The sequence below is a fragment of the Pongo abelii genome, chromosome 5 (assembly GCF_028885655.2).
Source record: "Pongo abelii isolate AG06213 chromosome 5, NHGRI_mPonAbe1-v2.0_pri, whole genome shotgun sequence".
NCBI classification, from domain to species: Eukaryota; Metazoa; Chordata; class Mammalia; order Primates; family Hominidae; genus Pongo; species Pongo abelii.
In genome coordinates, this window is record NC_071990.2 from 123894360 (window position 1) to 123911418 (window position 17059).

A 17059-nucleotide genomic window follows, 5' to 3' on the forward strand; every position below is an offset into this window, starting at 1 on the left:
TGTTTAACAATTGTTTGTCCTTGAGAATTATAGGGAATACTTGTGTTGTGTTTAATGTTTTATTGTTTTAAAAATGTTTGGAAAGATCTACTACAGTAGTCTGGTCCATTGTCTGTTTTTAATTTTTGTGGAATTTCCATGACAGTAAAACAGGAAAGTAAGTGTCTTTTTATATGTATTGTAGTCTTGCTGGTTTGGCAAGTAGTCCATATAAAATGAGAATATGTATTTATGGTCGCATGGACATAAGAAAGTTTGCCAAATGTAGAAACGTGGGTGACGTCTGTTTGTCAGATTATGTTAGGTGTCAACCCTCAAGGGTTAACACCAGTTTTTTGATGCGGTGGTTGTAGTACCTGGCACTGAGAACAATGTTGTACAATGTCCTTGGCCTGATTTTACATAATTTGATATTTGTTTTTAAGTCCTGTTGTGTTAAGGTGTGTTATTGAGTGGAAACTTTGGGCATTAGTAAGTATGGGGGAAACCAACAAGTCAGCTTGTTTATTAGTCTTAGTCAAGGGTCCTGGAAGATTGGTATGTGCTCAGATATGAGTTATATAGAAAGGAAAACCCTGAGTATGCACAGCTGTTTGTAAAGAGTTGAACAACTGATAAAGCTGTTTACCAATAATATATTTAATTAAGGCAGTTTTAATATGTTGAGTAGCTTGTACAACATAAGTTGAATTTGAAACAATATTAACTGTCTGATTAAAATTTTTTTTTTTTAGAGACGGAGTCTTGCTCTGTTGCCCAGGCTGGAATGCAGTGATGCCATCTCGACTCACTGCAAGCTCCGCCTCCCAGGTTCACGCCATTCTCCTGCCTCAGCCTCCCGAGTAGCTGGGAGTACAGGTGCCTGCCACCACGCCCAGCTAATTTTTGTATGTTTAGTAGAGACAGGGTTTCACCGTGTTAGCCAGGATGGTCTTGATCTCCTGACCTAGTGATCCGCCCACCTCAGCCTCCCAAAGTGCTGGGATTACAGGCGTCAGCCACCGTGCCCGGCCTAAAATTTTTTAATACTGTAATTACTGTTTGTAATTCAGTTCTTTGGGCTGAGGAAAAGTTAGTGTGGATAACTTTATCACATGGTCCCACATGTGTCGCTTTTTCAGTACTAGAGCCATTAGTAAAAACAGTTACAGCTCCTTTTAAAGGGGCATTATGAGTAATTTTTGGAAGAACCCATGTAGTTAATTTTAAGAACTGGAAAATTTTATTTAGGATAATGATTATTAATACATTTAACAAATTTTGTTAAATTAACTTGTCATGTAACTGAATTAATAAATGCTTGTTTAACCTGATTTTTATTTATTGGAACTACAATCTTATTGGGCTTAGTGCCATAAAGTTTAACAATTTGTATATGAGCCTGTCCAATTAAAATTGTCTTTTTTTTTTTGAGACGGAGTCTCACTCTGTCGCCCAGGCTGGAGTCCAGTGGTGCGATCTCAGCTCACTGCAAGCTCTGCCTCCCAGGTTCGTGCCATTCTCCTGCCTTAGCCTCCCGAGTAGCTGGGACCACAGATGTCCACCACCACACCCAGCTAATTTTTTTGTATTTTTAGTAGAGATGGGGTTTCACCATGTTAGCCAGGATGGTCTTGATCTCCTGACCTCGTGATCTGCCCACCTCGGCCTCCCAAAGTGCTGGGATTACAGGCGTGAGGGATTACAGGCATGAGCCACCATGCCCAGCTTAAAATTGTCATTTGATCAAATATACTGTAAGCATTTTTATGGTATTATGTGGCAAAAAGGACCATTTAACTAAATCATCATTTTGAATAATAACCCCCATTGGGTAGTGGGAAGTAGGGAACACTGTGAATTGTAAAGGCAAGTCTGAGTCAATTCTACTGATCTGGGCTTGTTGAATTTTTGTTTTAATTACTTTTAACTCTTTTATGGCCTTGGGTGTTAGTTTTTTTTTATTGTGTAAGTTGGAATTTTTTCTCAATATTGAGAAGAGATTAGATATAGTATAAGTAGGGATTTTTAAGTTGGGCTGAATTCAATTAATATCTTCTAACAATTTTTGAAAATTATTTAAGGTTTTTAAAGAATTTTTTTTAATTTGAACGTTTTGAGGCTTAATGGCTCTATTCTGCACTTGTATTTTCAAATACTGAAAAGGAGTGGTTGTTTGAATTTTTTTCAGGTGTTCTAAGCAATCCAGTGTTTGTAATTGTCTTTTGTAAAGATGAATAACATTGAATAAGTTGGTTTTTATTTTTTGTTGTACACAGTATGTCATCCATATAATGAATGATGTAACAATCTGGAAATTGATTTTTAACAGTCTGGATAGCTCTGTCTACAAAAGTTTGACAAATTGTGGTACTGTTTAACATACTCTGAGGCAAAACTTTTCAATGATATCTGGCTGTAGGTTTTTTGTTATTAATGGCAGGGATGGTAATGGTAAATTTTTCAAAACCTGCCTCTGTTAAAGGAATTGTAAAAAAGTAGTCTTTTAAATCTATAATAACAAGTGGCCAGTCTTTAGGGATCATGGTGGGGGATGGGAGCTTGGGTTGTAAGGCTCCCATTGGTTGAATTACAGCATTGACCGCTTGCAAGTCAGTCAGCATGTGCCATCTACCAAACTTTTTAAATTACAAATACTGGGGAATTTCAAGGAGAGAAAGTGGGTGAAATATATCCTTTTTTTTAGTAGTTTAACTATTTTATGAAGTGTCCCCAATTTTTCCTTAGGGAGCGGCCACTGTTTGACCCAGATAAGGTGCTGGGTCAGGCCTGAATTGTTCCTTTACTGTAATGAATGGCAGGGTGAGCCTGAATTGCCCCCTTTTCATAATGAACTGTGGGTCGGGCAATAATAGGTGCGGCGAGCCGAGTCATGGCGAGCTGAGTCTTGGGCTCCCTCTCCTAGTACTCACTTGGCTGAGGAGAAGGTGGCCATTTCGGACATTTCTCTGAAGGAGCCATGGGCTGAACAATTTTTTGAGTAGGTTTAGGGAGACGTGGGGGGATTGGCAGAAATCACCTCAGGACTCTCCTTTTTGTTAGTACTTGGTAGAGGTGGTTCAGGGTCCTGATCATTAAACTCCTTTCTCTCCTCCTGTGACTCAACCTCATCATTTGTCTGAAAAGGCACCAGTGCTGCATGCACCAATGACCAAACAGACCAAACAGGCAAAGGAATTTCCTTTCCTTTTCTATGTGTTTTTTAAGGTCCTCTTAAACTCTTTCCCAATTTTTTAATTTCAAAGTTCTCTGTTTTCGGAACCAAGCACAAAATTGTTCCACAGCATAAAACAAATCCATAAGATTTTCCGTATCAACTTTTACCCCACCACACTTCAAGAGCTGCCATAGCAAGCTCAAATATGTGGTGTACTTACTTTCAGTTTGTCCCATTTGTGTCTCTAGCGTTCTCCGAGTACCCTGTTTACCTGCAGAGCTTAAAACTTTTTTGTCCTCAGGAGTCCTTTGTCCATCGGTCCTCCATTTCACACACTTGAGCGTTTCTTCACTGGATTCTTTTGGGCCCCATGTTGGGTGACAAAATGTTGGGGACCAGCCTCAACACCACCCGTAGGGTACCCGAAGTCCAGTGGTGACAAAGGAATGAGAAGAGACAGGTTAAGAGTTCTTTAAAATGGGAGCCAGGGGGCCAGTTGTAAAATGGAGGCTGCAAAAGGCCCCATGCTCTGGTTTTCACAGTATTTATTGTGAAATAAATAGATCTAAGAAGCAGATGTTCAGGGCAAAACAGTGAAAGGGAGGCAGTATGTCATAGGTGTAATCTACGGTAATAGTGGTTTAAATGAATTTTCTTTGTGTTCAAACAATATATCTTTAACTTATCAGAGAGTAGTTAGTGGGAGCGGGCTTAACTAGGAGCCTGTACATCTGTCCACATTTTAATGTTTTAAAGGAGTGTCTTTTTTTCTTGAACACGGTGTTTACAGATAAGAGAGCGGATCTCGCTCTGAGCATGGGAACATGATGGCAATTAGGAGGTTTTCCTCCTTAGAGGCCTCTTGTGGATTTCCACAACTTATTGTCCCATATTTTTAGGGCAAGTTTATATGGCACCCCACAGTCCTTTCTCCCAACAATGTCCTAACCTATTTAAAATTATAGTGGTATCCTAACACAGCAGTACCTCAGAGGACTAAACTTTTAATTCAAGTAATATAAAATGCATTTTATTTTGCACATGTTTAAAAAATAAGAAAATGCCAATACTTAAAATAACCAGGTTAGTTTCTTCTTGAAATAGTCAAGAATATTCTTGGGATCTGTGACTCCCATTCTCCTTAGTGAACTTCTGTTTCATTGCTCATTCCATAAATGTTCTCAACTTTCTCTCTTTTCCCTCTTCTCATTTTATATCAGATATTGGAAACTGGTGACTATACAGACCAAATCTGGTCTACAGATAGTGTATTATAATAGTAATTATTATTTTTTGACTCTTGCAATACTTGGAAATAAATGGATTTAACATTTAACAATTTGGAGATTATATATGAAATCTGTTTTCAGCTTTTTTGAAAACCTGGACTCTCTGGACCATCTTGGCTGGCACTTCCACCTGTCCATAGTTAGCTTGAGCTGTGTGCCAGCTGCTCCTTTGGACAACACATGCTCTGTCCCTTCACCTACCACTCCCTTTGGTATCCTTCAAACACTGAGTCCAAGCCTCGGTTATCACTTATCACACTGAGACTGTTGTTTTTCTTGTAATAGAAAAATATTCCTTGACATTTAAAATTAGAAAATGAAAGACCAAGACAGCTATGTGTTTAAAGGAAAATTAGACGTGTCAATGTCCAAATTGCCCAAGAGGGCAAGTCTACCCTCTTCTCCCTGAAAGATTCATTCACTTCCTTAAGATTTAAACTACCATTTTTAATGTTAATAATTCTAAAATACATATCTCCCTTTCATAGTTTTCTCCTAAACTTCTTAGCCATATATTTGTATATATGTATAGGTGTGTATGTATATCCAGTTTCTTAGTCAGCATCTCTGTTTGAATGTCTCACAGACGCTTTAACCATGACATGCCTGATGTGGACACATCATCTTATTCCCTCGATTTGCTCTTCCACCTCTGATCTTTCTTTGTGGTAGACCATATTATCATCCCCAATTGCTCATTCTTCCCTTCCCTGTAAGACCATTAATCTACATCCACTGCCATGTGCATACAGTACTAGCCATAAGAGGAGCATACTTTCCCACACCATTTAGGCCAGGCTCAGCTACATAACTTGTTTTGACCAGTGAAATGTGAGCAGAATTGACAGTGCACCAGTCTGAACAGAAGCTTTCTATTGTGTGGTTTCACCAGCTCTCTTGCTTTTACTCTCTACCTTGAGAACTACAAATCACAGGTGAGTGATGCTTCTTCCAACTGGATCCTGGAATGAAAGAACAACTAAATTGCTGGATAAAATATTTACATATATATATTTGTATTCAATTTCAACTTTTACTTTAAATACAGGGTATATGTGCAGCTTTGTTACAAGAGTATTGTGAGTACATTGTGTGGTGTTGAGGTTTGGGGTGTAGATGTCATCATCCAGGTTGTAGTGAACATAGTACCCAATAGGTAGTTTTTCACCCCATGGGCTTCTCCTTCCCTCCCCTCTCTAGTAGTTCACAGTGTTTATTGTCCCGATCTTTAGGTCCATGTGGGCTCAATGTTTGGCTTCCAATTACAAGTGAGATCATGCAATATTTGGTTTTCTGTTCTTGTGTTAATTTCCTTGGGATTATGGCCTCCAGCTGTATCTATGTTGCTGCAAAGGACATGACTTCATTCTTTTTAAATAGCTGCATAGTATTCCATAGTGTATATGCACCACATTTTCTTTATCCATAGATAAAATATTTTTAAATGTATAATTATAAGGAAAGTGAGGGAACTTCACTAAGACCTGAAGCAGTAAGAAACTGTGAATCTCTTTCTAGGTCAGTGCTGAAGTCAGCATTTGCACTAACAGCATCTGCTCATCCTTGGTGATTTAAAGTTTCGTATTTTGGTGGGCTGATAATCACAGACAGGAACACTTGGGCTCCTGTGCAAGGTGAGAGACTGGAGCAAATCCAGGAATTCTAAAAGGAACAGATTCCAGGGATGAATTCTCTTATTCAGGAAAAGGGAGAGAATAAGAATGCTTGCCTTTTTTTGGCTTTGGCCATGAGTACACAGGGAAAAAAAATTCTTTCTTTGAGAATTCTCAGTATGCCTTCCTTCTAGTTTGGGGTCACATTCCCTGTATGCCTGGAAAAAAACCCATGCCACAAATTTATGTAAAAGTGGTCCTGGGCTAGTAGTACACACAGGTTCCTGGCATTTTAGCAAACTCAAATTCTCTGTGGTGGTACATGCTTGAAACTCAGGCCACAAAGAAGTCATGCTGATAGAGTTTAGAGAAACATGAGTTCACAAAAATATTTGAAAAGCACTTGGAAAAACAAGCTACCGCTGGCAAAATTTAGCAGAACAACAAAATGAAGAATCAGATTCACAAAGTGGCATATATTTGAATGTTTAAAGACCATACAAAATAAGGATTTAAAATATTTATCAGAATATAAGAGGATAGTTTCAGGGCCTTGACCAGTCTCCTTTCCATAGATACCAAGATAGGAAATATTGCTTTAGAGAGTAGTGGGTTTTTTTTTTGTTTTTGTTTCTCAAGTCCTTTTATTATTCATTTTTAACAAACAGCCCAGGGATAGGGAACCAGGGGAAGTGGAAAGGGGAGAAGGGAGCCCCTACAACCCCTCCCAACTCACCCCTTCCCCTATTATATATTTATAATCTATATATAAGCCCCAGGGGTGAGAGAAAAAGGGAACTTCCTCACAGGAGTGGGGTAACCCATAGAGTGAAGTTATATTTAGGCTTTGTGTGACATTCATTCTATGCTTCTGTGCCTGAGGTCTTTGCAAGAGTAAATGGTACAGTTTGGGTGCGATTTTTTCTCTCTTGGTGTGCTTACGGAGATAAACTGACAGTAAAACTATTTTACTTTTACAGCTGGTATTAGTGTAGCTTCTTATAAATTCATATTTTTGGAGGGGAAGAAAGAGTAACGCACTTAAGTGGACATTAACTTATAAAATATTCAACCCTATTACACAATACTAAATAATTTTCCATTTTCTGAACTATAATTTCATGATAAAACTCTGGATTTGAACCATTTATTCCAGGTATAAATAAACAATAAAATACAAAAATGTCTTTTAAAATTGTCTTTCTTCTGTTTCTGACTTCTTTAAGCTCAATAAATATTAAACATTAAGAGTTGTCACTTGCAAAGAATGAAACATTTTAAATGACCAGCTTAATTTTAAAAAATACTTTTTAATTTATGAAACAAAAAGCTCATTTTCATTAGAAAAATTTTATTAGTTCAGATTCACACAAGGTTAAGTATAAATAAGAGAAAGTTAGGATTAAATAATACTTGAGAATAAAGGCAAAGTCTTCTCATATTTTTAAATACAACACAAACTTGAAGAACAAAGCATTTATTAACAGAGATCCTTGAGAAATTACTTTAAGAACAGATAAGACAGATTAGCAGGTACCCCGTGTACATGAGTGCCTCTATAATTTGTTCATTTAGATAAGTCAAAAATTCTCACTTGAGATCTCGTTTATTAATTAAAATATTAGTAAACTATTTCTTCATGAGTTTTTTGTTTGTTTGTTTGTTTGTTTTTGAGATGGAGTCTTACTCTGTCACCAGGCTGGAGTACAGTGGCACGATCTTGGTTCACTGCAACCTGTGCATCCTGGGTTCAAGCTATTCTTCTGCCTCAGCCTCCCGGGTAGCTGGGACTACAAGCTCGCACCACCACACCCTGCTAATTTTTGTATTTTGGTAGAGACAGGGTTTCACCATGTTCGCCAGGATGGTCTCCATCTCTTGACCTCGTGATCCGCCCGCCTCGGCCTCCCAAAGTGCTGGGATTACAGGCGTGAGCCACCATGCCCGGCCTCTTCATGAATTTTTAATGATTCCTGGCTCATATTTGAAATCGATGTCAGCTTAAAAAGCTATAATAACTAATGGGTTTCCCATAGAATCTACTATCATACAATTAGTGTCCTGCAATAGAAAGTATAAATCTCAAAGAGCACGCAACGTAACTACTTAAGCTGAGGAGTGAACTAGTATCTGGCTTCCTGGAAGACTGTACTGTAAGTATGGAGCTGTCTTCTCTTTTGGTCATCTGCTTCTCTCATCATTCATGTGAATCCACTCATCCTCACCTTTAGGCTTCAGATCTGCTTCTTGGGGAACCGGTTTTTCCTTTAATGTAACTCCATAGGAGACCTAAAGATAAATCAAAGAGTTGGCTTTCAGTTCCCTGTGCCTCTTGCATACTCCTCTTTTATGGTTGTGATCACTGATGCTCAGTCACTTGTTCAAGTTCTTGCCTTCAACTTCCAAGACCCTTGTTGCCTACTGTTAAGATGACTTCTTGGGTAGTCAATATGTTCTCCTTTTCCTTGTCAATATTTACTAGGTGACTAATCCTATAAACCTTGCCTATGTTCCAAGTTCTGATTACTCTGCTGGAGACTTCCAAGTTGGCCTGCTTAGGTGTGTCATCTCTCATTCAGATCTGGCTTGTAGCAGGAGCCAGATTGACTGAAACTGAGGGGTTACATAAAATTCAGCATTAAGTAGGACAGATGAGTATTAGAAAGCAGAAGAGGTCCCACCACATAAGGCAATACTAAAACAAGTATTGAGATTGGGAGCATTCAAGGAATAAATTAGGGAGAAGAGACACGGAGCAATGGAAAAGTGAGAGATTTTGTTTAAATATGGACATATTGGAAGGTTTTGCCTGGTCTTCCAGGGATATTTGAAACGTGCCATTTAAAATCTGGGGTGAGCAGGTACCCAATTCTAATTCTGTGCTGATAACCTCCTCCCACCCATAGTGTGGGAATGGTGCATGTGCCCTGGCCATGTGTGGATCATCTGAATCACTATTTAGTGGATTATGTCTGAGAATCTCAGCTTTTTAGAGGTTAAAGCGTCTTTAAAAATATTCCGTCACTTATGGATTATGTTTCTGTTTTTTTGTTGTTCACTTTTTATTGAAAATATACATTCAGAAAGGCATACAAATAAATGTACAATTTCTGGAATTTTTATAGTGAACACATTCTAATCACCATTCAAATCAAGTTACAGAATGCTTTTAGTACCCCAGAAGCTTCCCTTGTACTCACTTTCAGGCATTATTCAACCCCACAGGTAACTAATATTTTGACTTCTATTAAAGAGACTTTTAAAAATATTGTTCTTTTGTAAGTCTAATGCTTTTAGGAAATGTTTAAATATTAAACAAATATTCCCCTAAACACTTACTGTGCACTGAACGATAGGGATTTTAAAAAGAATAAAATGTCATCTTTGCCTTCTAAAAAGAGGAGCTGAAAATGTTTTCCGTGAAAGTCCAGAGGGAAAATATTTTAGACTGCTTGGGCCACGTGGTTTTTCTCATAATTATTCAGAGTCATCAGTCTAAAATGTTGTTTAACCCTTCTCCCGTTTGCCCCAAGAATACTCACTGGTGGCACTTACAGCTGCAGCATTTGCCCCTCGATAACTTTGCCACGAAATATCTGGCTTTTATTATTATTTTCACTTTGTCTATGTATATTGACTTTGGAAACAAAGGACATAATTCTATTTATGGCATTCTGTTTTTAGTAGTGGCATTTCCATTTATAAAATATAGTAATTCTTGATCACTGAATATGTCAAATCCTAGAAAACATAGCATTCCTATCATTCTCAAACAGATATTGGCCCAAGAATCATTTGCTGAATCCGATTTTTCCAAAATAGGTGATTCTGATGTTCTGTTTATAAATAACTCCAAAAATAGTTTTTATATTTTATTTTCACCTTAAAAATTAGTCATATTTGCTTCAGCCTCAAAGAGCATGTTCATGTAATATTAAATGAGCGCTGGCAGTGAGCTGCACTTTTTTTTTTTCTTAACAGGTAAAGGGTTAAAAGCAACCCCAGAAATGAATAAATGTGGCTGTGTCCCAATAAAACTTTATTTATGGAAACTGAGATTTGAATTTTATATAATTTTTACATGCTATGAAATGTTCTTCTTTTGAGCTTATTTGCCCAACCATTTAAAAATGTAAAAGTTACTCTCTTAGCTTCTTGGTTGTACAAATGCAGGCAGTGGGCTGTATTTGGCCTGTGGGCCTAGATTACCAACCCTGCTTTAAGAGTTCAAGATTTAAGGTAATCTAGAAGGGGATAGAAGAAAGTAAGCAGATACTCTAATTTTAAACACTACATTTAGTCTTTTTAGAGTGGTACCTTCACAGTTTTGTTGGAGTTCATTAGTGAGAGGGACTGACTCTATCCAAGTGTGTTGGGGAAGATTTCATGAAACAAAATGAGAGAGCAGCACCCTGCTTTAGCTGTAGGTTGTCAGGACCTCTCTGGAGAGGAACCATTTGAGCTAAGAACTGAAGGGCGAGGCAGAATGGCAGTGGGAGAGCTGGAGGTCACGCCTTCCAAGCAGGAGGTAAAGCACCTGAGAAGGTGCTGAGAGGGCCTCTGGCACATGGGAGAAGAAGATTGTCTAGTAGGTGTCAGGCATTCAATAAATGTACCTGTTGTTATAACCATCATGACCCCTTTTAGACCAAGAAACTAAAGAGTGAAGAATTAAGTCTATGAGGCTCACATTCATTAACACAAATATATTTTATTTATGCATCATATGCTATTCATTTTATTTTTAAAGTATCTGTTAAAATACGCTCAAATACAAAGGTATTTTAAAAATTGATCATTCAGACACAGACTGAGCACCACATGCTGACCACTTTACTGTACTTTTCATCGTAAGATGAAATAGAAAGATGCCTCACTTTGGGGAATGTACCATCTAGAGAAAGAAGAAAATGCTGTAATACAAGTGTGAGCACTTATCAGGTTGGAAGAGCCAAATTTGGGGGAGAGAAGATGTTTTAGGCTAGGGGTACCAGTCCGTGGGCTGCTAGGAACCAGACTGCACAGCAGGAGGTGAATGGCTGTGGGTGAGCAAGCGTTACTGCCTGAGCTCTGCCTCCTGTCAGATGAGCAGCTCCTAGAGTCTCATAGGAGAGTGAACACTATTGTGAACTGTGCATGTGAGGGATCTAGCTTGTGCCTCCTTATGAGATTCTAATACCTGATGATCTGTCACTGTCTCCCATCACCCCCAGATGAGACTGACTAGTTGCAGGAAAACAAGCTCAGGGCTCCCACTGATCCTATATAATGATGAGTTGTATAATTGTTTCATTATATGTTACAATGTAATAATAATAGAAATAAAGTGCACAATAAATGTAATGCACTTGAATCATCCCAAAACCATCCCCCACATCCCGCACCTCAGTCTGTGGCAAAATTTTCTTCCACGAAACTTGTCCCTGGTGTCAAAAAGTTGGGGATCACTGTTTAAGTTATACAGCCATACAAAGCAAGCTGTAATGAATTAATAAAAATCTTTTTCTATTCCAAGGCAAGAGGAAAGAATGATGGGTTAAAATATAGCCCTCACTGACTAATAAACAGCAAAATACAGTTTCACTAGGAGAGATGCCTTTTTCCTTACTCTGTGAGTAAAAAGAGATACAAGGTTTTTTCTTGTTTTATGTTTTCCTGAATCTTTCTATTAAAGACTCACGTTCATGGAGTGACAACATAATAAATGTTGTCCTCAAAAACACTTTTATCAGAGTCATTGGATAAAGAGTCATTTCTAATCCCAATCCTAGATGGAAACAAAGGACATCACATTAGCAGGGCTTGAGGTTCACTTTGGTCCAGATACAATACCCTAATCTTTTCTTCCTCCAGCTTTACACTGAACTGTTGGCATTTTCCTCATTTATCATGTAGTTTCCCACCTTCCAAGATTCCCTCTAGGGTGCCATTAATTATTGCCAAATAATCTTAATATTTCCAGTTATGTTATAGTTATCCATTGAGACAATGGATCCCTTGTCTCATCAATTCCCAGAAGCATTCCCTAAAAATACATACTGAGCCTTTAACCTGCTTTGTTTGGCACTGTATCCATACCACATCACTGTACTTGCTATATTATGTTGAAATTATCAACATATTGGTCAATTTTATGTATTTCCTGCAAACTAGATTATAAGCTCCTAGAAGCAAACAGCCACGCATTTTTGTTAATTGTCATATATCTGGCACTTAGAATAGTAGGTACACATTAAATGTTTACTGATACTCTATAAGTTTGATAAGCCTTTGGAGTAACAAACCTGAGTTACACAAGCTGATTTTGTTGCATTCTGATGATCTGACTTGATAAAGGGATTTAACACAATAAATCATGAATGTGTCTCCTTAGAAGAGGCCTCTTCCATATCAAGAGTGTCTATTTACCATAGGCCTATTGTGCAGATGGTATAAAATTGAGATAATTGGCACACATCTAAGTTCACATGTTTGTGTTTTTCTCATCTGGCTTATACTCCTGCGGTGATTCTTCTCCTCTAGGGAAAGTCATTATTTCCTCTTCTTAAGCTCTCTCTGTAAATGCGTGGTGCGGGCTGAAAGTTTATGTTCCCATCCCCCCACCAAATTTATATTAGTTTGATGGAAACGAACTGTGGTTTCAGACCGTGAATTTTAAATCATTATAACTAAGCTCAAACACGTCTTTGTTAGTCAAAGTAGGGACCATTACAATCAACACATTTTTTGCCAATGACAAATAAGTTTATTTAGTCCTGTAGCATAAAAATTCATGCTTTGGGATTTGATGAATTCTTGGAGAGCATTTTCTGCATCCTACTGGTTGTGAAAGCATTTTCCCTGCAAAAAGTTGTTGAAATGCTTGAAGAAGTGGTAGTCAGTTGGCGAGACGTCAGATGAATATGACGGATGAGGCAAAACTTTGTAGCAGAATTTCTTCAACTTTTGAAGCACTGGTTCTGTGACATGCAGTCCGGCAGTTTCGTGGAGAAGAATTGGGCCCTCTCTGTTGACCAATGCTGGCTTCAGGTGTTGCAGTTTTTGGTGCATCTCATCGATTTGCTGAGCATACCTCTCATATGTAATGGTTTTGCTGGGATTCAGAAAACTGTAGTGGATCAGACTGGCCGCAGGCCACCAAACAGTGACCATGACCTTTTTTTGGTGCAAGTTTGGCTTTGGGAAATCCTTTGGAGCTTCTTCTTGGTCCAGCCACTGAGCTTGTCATTGCCAGTTGTTGTATAAAATTCACTTTTTGTCACACGGCACAATCCGATTGAGAAATGGTTCATTGTTGTTGTGTAGAATAAGAAGATGACATTTCAGGCCAGGTGTGGTGGCTCACGCCTGTAATCCTAGCACTTTGGGAGGCTGAGGCAGGCAGATCACGAGGTCAGGAGATCGAGACCATCCTGGCTAACATGGTGAAATGCTGTCTCTACTAAAAATACAAAAATTTAGCTGGGCGTGGTGGTGGGCGCCTGCAGTCCCAGCTACTTAGGAGGCTGAGGCAGGAGAATGGCGTGAACCCAGGAGTCGGAGTTTGCAGTGAGCTGAGATCAGGCCACTGTACTCCAGCCTGGGCGACAGAGCGAGACTCCGCCTCAAATAATAATAATAATAATAATAATAATGAAAGAAGATGACATTTCAAAATGACGATATGTTTGATTTTCCATCAGCTCCTGAGGCACCCACTTATCTAGCTTTTTCACCTTTTTTTTTTGCTTCAAATGCCAAATGACCGTGGAATGGTCAACATTGAGTTCTTTGGCAACTTCTTGTGTAGCTGTAAGAGGATCAGCTTTGATTATTGCTCTTGGTCCTTGTCAGTTTCTGATGACTGGCTACTACGGTCCTCATCTTCAAGGCTCTCATCTCCTTTGCAAAACTTGAACTGCCACTGTACTGCACATTCATTAGCAGTTCCTGGGCCAATAGCATTGTTGATGTTGTGAGTTGTCTCTGCTGCTTTATGACCCATTCTGAACTCAAACAAAAAAATCGCTTGAATTTGCTTTTTGTCTAACATCATTTCCATATTCTAAAATAAACATAAACAGCAAATAATAAGTCATTAGCAAAAAAAAACCATAAAGCAAGAAATGCACATTAAAATGATGTACAACCTAACCACATTTATTTAAGAATGTATTCTAATATCAAACAGCAAATTTAAACAATGCAAAAACTGTAATTACTTTTGCACTGGCAGTGAGAATTTCAAGCCAGTGGATCTTAGCTTGTTGGGCTCTGTTGGGGTGGGATCCACTGAGCAAGACCACTCAGCTACCTGACTTCAGCCTCCTTTCCAGGGGAGTGAATGGTTTTGTCTTGCAGGCATTCCAGGCACCACTGGGGTACAAGAAAACCAAAACAAACAACAACAACAAAAAACAACAAAAAAACTCCGGCAGCTAGCTCAGTGTCTCAGTGTCTGCCCAAACAGCCATCCAGCTTTGTGCTTGAAGCTCAGGGCCCTGGTGGTGTAGGCACCAGAGGGAATCTCCTGGTCTGTGGGTTGCAAAGACAGTGGGAAAAGTGTAGCATCTGGGCTGGATAGCTCTGTCCCTCATGGCTTCCCTTGGCTAGGGGAGGGAGTTCCCCAACCCCTTTTGCCTCCCAGGTGAGGCAGTGCCCCACCCTGCTTCTGCTCACCCTCTGTGGGCTGCACCCACTGTCTAACCAGTTCCATTGAGATGAGCCAGGTACCTCAGTTGGAAATGCAGAAATCCCTCGCCTTCTGCATTGATCTCACTGGGAGCTGCAGACTGGAGCTGTTCCTATTCGGACATCTTGCCTGGAGATAGCATTTTTATATTATAGGATCATGTCATCTGAGGACAGAGAAGTTCATTAATTTAATACATTTAATAATTTACTTTTTCCCCCAATTTGGGTATCTTTCATTGTTTGTTTTGACTAAGGGCTCTGGCTAGGACATCCAATACTATGTTGTATAAAACAGTGAGACTGGGCATCCTTGTCTTTTTGTTCTAATCTTAAATGAAAAACTTTCAGTTTCACTATTAAGTATAATGTTAGCTGTGGGCTTTTCATAAATGGCGTTTATTACGTTGAGGCAGTTTCTTTGTTCCTGTGTTGCTAAGTGTTTTTTAAAATTATTATTATTATGAGAGTTTGTTGAATCTTGTCAGATGCTTTTTCTGCAATTGAGATAATCATGTTTTGTCCTTCATTCTGTTAATGAAGTGTATTACATTAATCTATTTCTGTGTATTAAATTATCCTTGCATTCCAGGAATAAATCCTACTTGTTCATGGTTGATATGGTTTGGCTGTGTCCCCACACAAATCTTGTCTTGAATTGTAGCTCCCATAATCCCCACACATTGTGGGAGGGACCCAGTGGGAAGTAATTGAATCACGGAGGTGGGATTTTTTTTGTGCTGTTCTCATGATAGTTAATAAGTTTCATGAGATCTGATGGGTTTAAAAAGGGAAGTTCTTGGGAGGCTGAGGCAGGTGGATCACCTGAGGTCAGGAATTCAAGACCAGCCTGGCCAACATGGTGAAAACCCATCTCTACTAAAAATACAAAAATTAGTGGGGCGTGGTGGTGGGTGCCTGTAACTGTAGCTACTTCGGAGGCTGAGGTAGGAGAATTGCTTGAACTTGGGAGATGAAGGTTGCGGTGAGCCAAGATCAAGCCACTGCACTCCAGCATGGGCAACACAGTGAAACTTGGTATCAAGAAAAAAAAAAAAAAAGGATGTTCTCCTGCACAAGCTCTCTTTCCTGCCGCCATGTAAGATGTGCCTTTGCTTCTCCTTCGCCTTCTGCCACAATCGTGAGGCCTCCCCAGCCATGTGAAACTGTGAGTCCATTAAACCTCTTTTTCTTTATAAATTACCCAGTCTCAAGTGTTTCTTCATAGCAGTATGAAAATTGACCAGTACAATGGTATATACCCCTTTTAATGTGCTGTTAAACTTGGTTTGCTAATATTAATATTTTGTTGATTTTTGAATCAATATTCATCAGGGATATTGATCTATAGATTTCTTCTTCTTTCTTCTTCCTTCTTCTTCCTTCTCCCCCTTCTTCCTCCTCCTCCCCCTCCTCCTCTTCCCCTTCCTCCTCCTCCTCTTCATCCTCCTCCTTCTTCTTTCTTCTTCCTCCTCCTCCCCCTCCTCCTCTTACTTTTCCTCATCCTCCTTCTCTTTCTTTTCCTCCTCCTCCTCCTCCTTCTTGTTCTTCCTTCTCCTCCTCATCTTCCTTCTCTTTCTTTTCCTCTTCCTCCTCCTCCTTCTTCTTCTTCCTTCTCCTCCTCCTCCTCTTTTTCTTCTCCTCCTCCTTCTTTTTCTTCTTCTCCTTCCTCTTCTGCTTCTGCTGCTTCTTCTTCTTCAGTGTCATCATCGTCATAGTTGTCTGTAGTGCCTTTGTCTGGCTTTCGTATCAGGTAATGTCTCATAGAATAATCTTGGAAGTGTTCCCTCCTCTTCAATTTTTTGGAAAAGTTTTAAAAGAATTGGTGTTACATCTTTAAATGTTTTGTAGAATTCTCCAGTGAAGCCATCTTTTCCTGGGCTTCTCTTTGTTAGGAGGTTTTTGATTACTGATTCAATCTCTACTTTTTATTGACTTGTTCATATTTTCTGTTTCTTCATGAGTCAGTCTTAGTAGGTTTTATGTGTCTAGGAATTTATCCATTTCTTTTAGGATATTCAATTTTTTGGTATGTACTTGCTTATATTATTCTTTTACAATTTTAAATGTGTGTGGCATCAGTTGTAATATCCCCTCTTTATTTCTGATTTTAGTTGTCTTCTTTCTTTTTTTTTTTAAACATAATCTACTTAAGAGGCTTTCCATTTTTTTGATCTTTTGAAAAACATTTTTTCGTTTTGTTGATTTTTTTTCCTTTTGTTTGTCTATTCTTGCTTTATTTATCTCTGCTCTAATTTCTATTATTTTTTTCCTTCTGCTAATTTTGGGCTCAGTTTTTTTTCCCTAGTTTCCTTAGGTGCAATGTTAGG

At 38.8% G+C, this 17059-nt stretch overlaps 1 protein-coding gene and 1 pseudogene across 1 annotated transcript in view; one reads left to right on the top strand and one right to left on the bottom strand.

Annotated features, from left to right (window-relative positions):
* Positions 1–17059, top strand: part of PKIB (cAMP-dependent protein kinase inhibitor beta) — a 236566-nt gene that overhangs the window by 27991 nt on the left and 191516 nt on the right. The gene's annotated exons all lie outside the window — the stretch shown is intronic.
* LOC129059830 (histone-lysine N-methyltransferase SETMAR-like) lies at positions 12699–14100 on the bottom strand (annotated as a pseudogene).